Source organism: Taurulus bubalis, assembly GCF_910589615.1.
Source record: "Taurulus bubalis genome assembly, chromosome: 5".
Taxonomy (NCBI): domain Eukaryota; kingdom Metazoa; phylum Chordata; class Actinopteri; order Perciformes; family Cottidae; genus Taurulus; species Taurulus bubalis.
The window spans coordinates 15,735,372-15,746,697 of NC_136593.1; positions in this window are offsets into that span (position 1 = coordinate 15,735,372).

An 11,326-nucleotide genomic window follows, 5' to 3' on the forward strand; every position below is an offset into this window, starting at 1 on the left:
TTCGCTCACTGAGCTTTTAAATCAACCGCACATTTTATTAAACAGACACAGAGATCATGGAGATTGATGCACAGAGGGACCAGTAGAGGCAGAACAGTTGACAATGGCCATCATGGTTGTGTGGTATTTACATGAACTCTGGACAATACTAATCACTGCTGCTAACAAAAACACACAACGCTGCAGTGCTAAATATAAATGTGATAACTACTTATCTCGCAAATGGTGGATGAAAGACAAACTTTAGTGTTTCATTGCTAGTGTTTACAGAAAACACAGCCTGTAACAACAGCTGTGTAGTGGGTGTTTTACAGTTTATATTCAAGTTGGCAACCTGAGATGAAGGTGTGTGTGACAGTTCAGGCAGTTTCAAAACATTCTTGTTTTGTGTTGCACTCTCTCTTGTTTCTACACTGTCACTTTCTAGTGCCCGTTGTCTGTGATAAAATCTGCAAAATGTTCAATTTCACCATTTGATGGGTTACACATCCTTCCTGCTATATATAACTAGCCAACTACTGATTATTTTAATTATACCTTTTTCTTTTTATTACCCATGAACGTATCAGTGTATCAAATATAAAATAACAGTGACATACCTCAATGACAAACCTAAGGTAACCGCTTGTTTTGCTTTGTTTGTCTCTTCTAGTTTTGTCCATCCAACTGTCTACATCGCAAGGAAATTGAATTTAAAGCATACAAAACAGAGGAAAGACGAAAAGTCTAACATTTCAGAATCTGAAATTGGAGAATGTATTTTATTTTATTTATTACTTCTGATGTTTAATGGATTACAAAAAGTATTGGCCTTGATGTTCTTTCAATCTATTGATTAGTTATGTATATTTGATTGACAAACTAAGACAGGGTAACACAAAAATATTTTGACGAAATAGAAAAATCGGTAGAATCAGACCATAAGATGTCCTCTTTCTACATGCTCTGCTGTGATTTGCAGTAGATTTGCTTGTTTTGCTGTTTCTGTGCTGCTCGTCTGTGTCTAAACTTCATCCCCCCATCGCTGATGTGTGATAGCTCACCTCCTCGCAGTCTGGATCACAACTCACATCAAAGGTCTGCTCAGCGCGCCAATCCTGGCCTCGCGCTGGCTGATAAAGCAACACCTCATCCGTAACTTCAACCACATCCCTCACTTCTGTACAATCTTCCTATCTGCTTGAAACTGGTCTATACCTGTATGTCTGGGGCTTATTTTCAAGAACGCAAAGCAAAGCTGCATAAATGTGCTAAAAGGTGGAGAACTACAGCAGAAAGGAGAAGGCCAGTAAGAGAGTCAATGGTGTGCACACTTAACTTCACTGCCATGCCTGTCTGTTTTGAGAAGAGATCCAGTTACATCCTTGAACTACTGTCTGGGCAAATCGGAAGCATTCAAGACACCCAACCCCCTCCCAGATAATGCTGATTAAATAATAAAAGCATGATAATCGAAGCTGCATTTCCATTTATGAAATCTAACTCACAGGCCACCGCGGGGGCTGTCGTCCAGTCCCCTCAAATCATTCCCAAACAGTCTGCCTGACTTCTGCACCCCATGCCAAATGCGGGGAAGGAAAAGGGGGGGAGAAAAATAAATAAATCCTCAATTTTAATGGCTCATTTCCGTGGGACACTACCCTTAAGCCTTGGGCCTGACATCAGTAAAGAGACAACCCCTCAACCCCAATCCTCCATTAAATCTTCCCATTCGCACACTCTGAGCAACGCATAAGAGTCGAGAGTATGTCTAATCTGATTTTTCAGTTTGGTCCTCCTCTCCAGAGAGCAGGCAGTCGGACCCGCTGGTGGCAGCAGGCCAGGTGAATCTCCCAGCCTAACAGGCTAAATTCACGATTAGTTATTTATATGCTTGCTCATGTTTGTTTGTTTGTGTCTGAGACAATTTACTGAGATAACACAAACTGAATTTATTGAAACATGCAAAAGAGATTTTTTTTTTAAGTAAACTTGAAGGTTCATTGGCCGTAGAATTTCTATTTTCTATTTTACTTTAAATCTCAGTACAACTCCAATCCAAATTTGTTAGTGTTGGCCATATTAATAAAACTGCTGGTATATTTGGATGAATAATGAAGCGATTGTAAAACTAATCATAATTTAAATCATAGATCTAAAAAAAATATAGACCAGCAAAGAAAGAGAGGAGGTAGGAAAAAAAACATCCATGCCATGTTTGTAGATTTTTTTTAAAGATAAGGGATGAAGAAAAAAAATACATGACACTTTTTTTCCCAAAACTTAAGGACAACTGAAATAGTATTACAAAATAAACAATCTTGATTATTTCTGTGATTACTTTTTAGATTAGGATATCACAAATGATCTTCAAATGCAGGTTGTTTTTTTGGGGCGTTGCTGCTGCGTGGCTTGAAGTCCACTGAGACGTTGTGTGCGATACTGGACTGTGCAAACAAACCAGACCCCACTATTTAGCAGTTGGAATGCTGTAATGTTAAATATGTATTTACTTATTCATGTATTAACTCTATTACGTGTCTTATCAATGACATGCTTGTTGTTAATACTACTGTTAAAAGCAAACACTATCCACTGATGAAGGTCACAAGATGTAGCTGAAAACTCTGGAAGAAATCTCATAAGTGGACCTCAAAGAAAGACTTCTTTTTAGAAATCAAACTACTAAACCTGCCTGGGTGGTTATACAAGATTTGTGCATAAATGCTAAGAACATGTTTTATAACACGCTGTTATATGTGTTCATGTGTAACCACACTTCTTAAATATGATTCCAGCTATGTTACACTGTATTATCAATCATTCATTCAATGTGTTTATACGCCAGTTCAAGATGTTTCATAGGAGGAGGATGAACACACAATGTCTTTAATGCTGGGAAAACCCTGCTGTTTATTCTGGCACCATGTTGGTGACATTTTGATGAAAACAAAGACGCATGTATACATAACGGGCAATATCGAGGTCAGCAAAAATGGTGGAGGTCATGTCCATATGTCCAGATGTCATATGATAATTTGATAAATTCAAAATGTACAAGGTCGCAGCCATTTATTGTAGGAAAATCGATAATTTACTTAACGTTGCAGATCTAATTAGTGTGTTATGAAGATATAGTACGTGTTTACATAGTGCTTAAATAAAGCAAAGTGTTACCCAACAATCAATCATCAGAAAATAGGAATGATTAAAATGATTAAAATCACCATGCATTTGAAGACATGTTACATACATATCTTTGAACGCATGATGTAATTTTACCCAGTGTGTCATATAATTTCTGTTTGATGCCTCAGGGAGCAGATATGGAATCAGATGAAGAAAGAAAAGGAGATATTTTGTTCTGCGCTATCAGTCACTGTATCTGCCGTTCAGTCTCACCCTAGAATGGCCTCTGCTCCTCTGTTGTCTCCTTGCAATGATGTTATGTACACACACCTGATTATTAACATGCAGCCATGAAGCAGTGAAAAGAGGAGCGAAGGGTAGAGGCGAAACAGAGGGAAGAAAGGCCTGATGGGAATCTTTTCGGGACAGTAAACACTGCATGAATTAACCTATCAGAGAGCTGACAAAGTGAGGCGTGACCAGGAAACAAATGAGGAGCGGGTGAGAGGAGTACGCATATATAATAGTGTCTGTATATATATACTGATGATATAATATATGTAATATCCTCGTGTTTTTACTGTTTTTGTATGTGTTTTGCTATATTCTGATTGTACAGCACTTAGCTCAAATGTTGTTTTTAAATGTGCTTTATAAATACATTTTTATTAGATTCAAAACCGAACAACAGAGCTTTTGAGAAATTATATTCATATGTATATTATTTAATTCTCAACAAAAATACTGATACTTCTATTACACAAGTCAGAGGTATATTATATTGTTTTACAAAACGCTTATGTATGCATGTGTGTATAAGTGTGTATAAGTGTGTATAGTGCGTACTCAATGTCAATCAACCCGGATTCTAATTAAGAGTTGCCGTGCAAGGTTAGCGATTGTTGCTAGGGAAGGAAATCACTATCAGCATCCCATTTTCATATGAATGAGCTCTTTTAATTAAACTGAACAGCTAATGAGAGCCTATATCAAAATAATAAAATGTTTTACCAGCTATGGCAGAACTGAACAAAAAAAAGCGTGACGATGACATATAGGACGAAAAGGAGCTGAAGAGAGAGAGAGAAACGGAAGTGAAAGGCAGGCAGATTAACTGGTTCAGAGCAGAAAACAGATATCTGTTGTCTTTGAACCTGTAATGTTATTTCTGCGCTGACAGAAGTTCAAAGAAAGCGGAGGCAGAGATTGAGTTAGACTTTGGTGCACAAAAGGAACGAGGAGGAGAAAGAGAGAGAGAAGAAATGTCGAATCGCTTGTAAGTCTGGAGCGAACCAGTCTGAGAGAGAGAGAAACAGAAAGGGAGATCTCAGATGAAAAGCAGAAGAAGAAAAAACTCTTCTTCCATTGTTGAAGTCTGTGTGTTTGTGTGTGTGGTTGTCAGGCATGAACGCATACTTGTGTGCCAGCTATAATTTCTCCATTTGAAGGTTAATTAACGCTTGAAGTAAAAGCTACAAGACTGCAAATCAAAGACAGTAAACAGTCTTCCAGCCTCAGGGGATTATTAGAAAAATAAATGAAAGCTGCATAAAACAATTAAAATATTTGAAATGTGAACTTTTAGAGACAGTTTTCCCTCCGCATTCCTTTGATAACACTAAAGTGATCAAGGACGAGTGAAATACGTTTAGAGGGAAAGTGTGTGAGCATAACACTGTACCTTATGTGGAGGCTGTCATTGCAATGTATTAAGAGAAAAAAAGTGATACTATCACATTTAGAGTAATCCAGTCAAATGAATTTCAAGTACAGCAAATAGCGATATAATAATCATAAAATGTGAGGTTCTCCACTGTGCAGCCGCCACTTCAAACAGAAAACAACAGATTATTGCAGCAGCCAGTGGGCAAGCAGCAAAAAAACAAAACAAGGAGAGGCACACAAATGCAATTTAGGCTCCTTGAAAGTAGAAGAAGTAAGAAAGTGTGTGATGTTAGCGGTTGGGAGGGCAGTATATATATTTGATTTGGGGCTGTGCCTTGTGCATGTCAACACCCTCAATCTGGCAAACCAGAGGGGAATGAGCTAATTAAGGAGGAAGACAACCGAAGGGGCAAAACAGAGGGAAAAAATCAAATTAAAGGCAGGAGGGGATTAGTGAGAGAGGCAGAGTACTTTCTACTTTTTCTAGAGTTCAGCTTAAACATTTGGAAAGAGTGAGGACAAGACAAAGTGGGGCGGTAAACGAGGAATAAAGAGTTCGAGAGACGGATGAAGAGAGCCTTTGCTAAAACTGGTTTAGAAGTTATTTCAGAGCACATTTGCATCAAATGAACCCCCCTGCCCTGTTTTTATGTTTTGTTTGTCTTACTGTCCCTTTTTCTTGCCATTTTCTGTCCGTCTTTGTCTGTCTGTCTCCTATTAGTTTCCTCAGAGGAGCTGTCCCTGTCCCAGCCCCAGAGCTTGTATCTGATGGGCAGCGGGCCACTGTTTTCATAAACACAGTTTTTGGAGGGCTAGCATACATACATAAACAGCAGCACCACAGGCTGCAGTGTCAGATCTCCTCTAAACCTCCGTCACTCACTCTGCTCTTCTAAAAGCCCCCATCAGGCAGTGTTTGGGCCAACCTGACAGTGCCGGGCTTTCAGACGGGTCCCAGACAGAACCAGAGCCATGTTCGGGTCCCCCTGCAGACACTGAGCCCCCCAAACCCCACTGTCAGTCCAGGATTAACTCCGTATACACACCAACCCATTACAGTAGACACAGTGTAGACCTCAGGGCACAATAAATATCCTTTAATCTGATAACCTCGTGTTTGCTTGAAAAGGAAAGTATTGAGGTTTGTGCGGGTTTAAAATGCTATGTTTACATATTACTCTATGAAGAACCTCTAAATAGTTAAATAACCATTTGTGGTTTCCTACAGCTGAGATCCTGACGTTCTTAAGTGTGCTTTTGGTTTGCTGTGTCACCAACACCCTCTGCATGGCAGTGCAGCAGCTGTCCCATCTGTATAAATATCTATAATGATGGAGACATTTTTGAAGATCTATCCACGTTCAAAAAATAGTAGCCCAGAAACTCAGTACCTGGCAATATAGCTGTTCCCAGATACTGGCGTCAGTGAGGGGTTTTCTCCAGATACTCAAGTGTTTAAAAGTAATTTAAATGGGCTATTAATCAATATTGTTATAGTCCCAATGGATCAAATGACTGCATGTAATTGAAGAGGTTGCTTGTAATGATAAACCCACAGAGAAGTATCACTCGACTCTGCAGTTCCACTCAGCTCTATGGAGCATTGTACCGCCTTTCAGCTCATGGTTTTGGTTTCTCGTAACTTTACTGTTTTGGTTCACTCCAACTGATCAGTGTTGTTTTTGCAGCAGCAGCAGCTGCTGTTTTTACCAAACAGCGTTTAAAGTCTCCAGTGTACACTAGCTGCTCATACAATGTTTTGTATGTGTCACAACAACCAAAAAAAAGAGTCAATAACAAGCTCAACATATTTGAGGCTCTGGATTCAGAAAGCTAACAACATAGACTGTGTGACACATAAGGAGTGAGTTAGGACTGGTTTCTTTATTTAGGACTATCATGTTTGTTGACTAATCTCGACATAACATCTACCTCTGGATTGCAGCACACCAAATGGACTCCCCTGAAGACATTGCATTTGATTGTGAAACAAGCATGACAATCCAAAAATAACTGACATCTCTTTGACATCTTTTAGAGTGGAAGTGACTTTTCACATGACCCCACACGTCATACGACCCCAGCGGCAGCAATTTTTGTTGAACTGGACCTTCAGTTTTAAACGCTCCTCCCTGCAGCCTGACGTCCCCTCAGCAGTAACACAATGCTCGAAAGGGAACCGCTTCAGGCCTTTCCTCCAAATTCATTACTATGTTGGTTTAACATAATTATTGAGAACAGAACCGCAAACCAAAATCCAGTAATTATATATATATACATATATATATATATATATATATATATATATATATATATATATATATATATGTATATATATATAAAATATATATAAACTACTGAAATTGAAAAGCTGACAATGACATTTTCTGGTTTATTTTTACATAACATAACATAAACAAAGGAACCGTTAAATTAGTTTTTTTTATAATTGTCACCAAGATATCGACTAAGCTTTACATTTTATAGCTCTCTGTTGTACAAACAATGTGATGGTGACAATTGTTCTCTACAACCACGACTTTGGCATTTTGCACTGCAGAGTCTTGTAACTTAGCCAATATTAATATATCTGTAATAATCAGCCAGTACATTGGCCTGGCTGAATTATTCATTTATCTTGAACACGAAACAATAAGAAAAATACATTGGTCACGTATGATTTCAATTTATAGCAATAGTTTAAAGTTACCTGTTCTATTTTATGGAATTAAAACTATGTGAACTACAGGGAGGATAGCTATATGATTAATCATGATTAATAATAATAATGATTAATAATAGTGTACTGCAGGTCAAGTTGTGTTCACATTTAAAGTATATCTGCCTCCCTCTCTCCAGGAGAAGGTGAGTGACGTCGGCAGGTACCATTTTTCAAGGTGAGGCTGCAGGTGACCTCTGACCTGGACGACTGGACTTTGCTGAGCTCAGCTGTAATGATTGACTGTTATTCTTTGCACATCAGCCTCGTCCTTTCACACACTGTCCCCTCGTCCTTAGGTGCCGAGAAGGGAGATGACAGGATGAAGGCTGCAGTAAAAAACAGACAGCTGTGTGTGCATTAGGGTATAGAAGAAGCATATCAATAAATGGCTTTAATGAGGTGCCAGCACTAATTTGCATACTTTTCTTTCTGCATGTGTAAATAAGACGGGAATAGACATGAAAACAATTCAGTGGTGACGGGAGGACAATAGTGGTCTTTGCCCTGGCACATTTTGTGGACATAGCAGCTAATGAGCCTCTTTGATATGCAAAGAAAATTTAGTTTTAGTGACTGATTGCAGAATTTCGGGTCTTTTCTAAAATGAAAGTCTGCACAAAAATCTAAATTTGTTCATTATGAAATACAGAGGAACTTCTCCTCTGCATTTTATAATTTGGAAATTTTGGTAACACACTAACACAACAGCTCATCTCTAAGTGAGACAGGTGCAGATGCTCCTGAATGGAGCAGAATCATAAAGAATCTCACTGGTCTCTTTTTTTATCATCATTTTAGCATACTCATCTTATTTAAAAATGTAAAATTGTCCACTGTCACCGTCAGACTGAAAAAGTGTGCTGGTTAAACACCAGTGGACAATCAGTTACTGTGGACAATGAGCAACAATTGATTTAAAGCAAAAAGGCTGACACACTAACGCTCTTTGTTGTCGGTATAAAAGATTAGGATGTTCACAGGGTCATTATTTTCCTCCTCTTCAGTCTTAAATATCCAATTTGCAAACTTGCAACAGTAAAAACATGTGATATTAGTTTCACTATTTATTTATATGAGTGCTGACATTTTACCTACTCGTAATATATATCATACAAAAACAGGGAAAAACTCCATAACTACATAACATTAAGCTGCTCCGCTTTTATTTCGCCACTACCACACAAAGCAACAAGTAATACAAGCCATACAATTTAGAGGCGCAAATACTTTGCTTAAGTATTGTGAACCTTGTACTTCTACTCAACCTATTTCTCTGCACTACAGGGTTTTGTGCTTTTTATTCCACTTTGATTCACGGGCTGGCTGAATTCATTGATAGAATGAATTATATCCAACAGGACATAAAGGAGTTAGAGTAGTACAAAGTACAAGCTATTGCAATAAAACACTGCTTTCACAATGAAGCATCGATAAATAAGAGTAAGCACATTATGCTACTATCGCCTCAGGATTGCTTTGAAAGCAGGACAATTACTTTGTGGTGATCTGCAAACTAAATAATACAAGAGTTTACACTATTTCAGGAGCAGTGAAAACAAGTCTGACGTTACACCTTAATATAGGTATAATTGGCAAGCCCGTATTTGCAATCATGATTTACAAAGGCATTAGTAAAAACTTCCACAGCTGATGGGGGGGATGAGAGATAAGCAGTGCCGGAAATGGAGGAGTCGACTGAAAGAGGCTGCGGCGGTATTAATTAAACAATGCCCATTTTAATCATAGCTAATTATATTTGCAGGCGAGGGTTGAGAGGAGTGAGGGGGTTGAGGGTGATTCTATCTGTGTCTGTGCTCATTAGTACGGTGAAGCTGTCTGATACAGCTTCTGTCATCAAATATTCAGCAATAAACATAATCTCTGTCGGAGGGAGGTGATACTGTTAAAACTGGAATAGTGAACGCCAACACGGAAACAAAGCTGGTCAGGGATGGACCACAGACAAATGTGAAAAAAAGTACATCGAGAGCTGCTTTCAGAATAAAACATATGCCGTGAAACAATAAAGAAGGGAATAAAATAGTCTTAAGTAAAATGGGAATTTATTTGAGGAAAAGAGCAGCCTAACTCCCCACTGGTTAAATTGTTAATTAATGTTGTACCCATTTATCAGTCAAACGGCTGCTAATTAGTCTTTTCAATCTCCTCTGCCTTGAACCCCAATTTAAACTCTTATTTTTCCCTCTTCCTTCTCCTTGTCAATAAACTAGCCACCGTTCCCTCTGTTATCTCTGCTCATCAGTGACCGTTTCCCAGCCATAAACATTCAGGAGCTCAGATGTTGACCCTCGACTTCTGGCTGAGGTCACCAGCAAACAGGACAGAGGTATTGAAGGGAAAACATCATGGCTGTGTGTCTTATTTTTATGAGGGGCAATTTAAAAGAAAATGAGTCTTATGGGGAAATGCAGTTAAGAATATGAGCACTGGGCCCCAAATAAGTCAAAATTAACAGAAAGAACCTCGTGCTGGCTTGGTGTGTGTGTGTGTGTGTGTGTGTGTGTGTGTGTGTGTGTGTGTGTGTGTGTGTGTGTGTGCCACAATCAGCTACGGCTATAAAAGCAGATTTTGCAATCCACCCGAACCTCCTCACCTAAGCTCAGAAAAGACTGTGGTGTGTCTCTCTCTCACCACACACACACTCACACAAACACACACACACACACACACACACACACACACACACACACACACACACACAACAGGATTAGTATGCATGTTAAAAAAAAGAAGGGGAAACGTGGTGCACACAACATCTGTGTTAATGAAACGTAAGAGGATCTTTATCAAGACAAGGAGGATGAAAATAATCATCTTCTAAACAGACGCATTGGCAAATTGATTCAGTGTTTACAATCATTTTAAGGTAAAATGCATTTTATTTTTTCAATTAGGTTGAAATGCTTTCAGCTAATTTATTCATAAGTGTGTATGTTTTTTTCTAGTTTAAAGGATAACATGCAGATAAAGATACAGATTAGATATTATATATGGATATTATATGAACACAAGTTTTTAGATCTAAAAAATACACTCTGATCCATTTTCAACTGACTATTTTGCAGCTTCGACCCAAAGATGTGCGTCATTATGATCTGCTTGTGAAATTATGACATTAAGCAAAATATTAGGAGCCTAAAAGATTATGTCCATTTCTGTCTGATAATGAAACAAATCAGACCAGTAATGGACAGAGAAAACGGTTTTCAATAAAAACTGGAATGGATGGAGAATGAAAGAGGGGGTGGAGCGAGAAAGAGAAATTGGAGAGACACAGGAGTAAAAAGCGACAGAGATTTTTTTTCCTCCCCCGTCTGGTTTTCTATAAGAGGAATGAGAGGAGATAAGACTAAAAGGACTGTCACTCAGAGGAACAATCCTTCCAGTGTCCCCTCTTGCTCGTGCTGTGTCTCCCTCCTCCCTCCAATTTCCACAGATTCCTGCTGAGATAGAGTCGCTGTTCACAGGGACAGTTTGCTGACATCATCCGCTACATACTTAGTGTCCTGCACTCTCACTGCCCGGCTCCGCCACACTTCTGTGACAGGCTGGACACAGACGCATATTCACAAAACCCTCACAGACACAAGATCATTTCCACCGCGTACAGTTCTCAATGACGGGCTGATTAATAGCACCATCAATCACATACACTGTGGACCGTCATTGATAATGTTTTCTTACTACTTCCTTCTTGTTTTATCATTGTTTACTCAATTCTGAAAGAGAAAGTAGTTAAAACATGTACATAATAAAAGATACGTGCTTACACATACAGTAGATAATGTCCATCTCTAAATACTACAATAT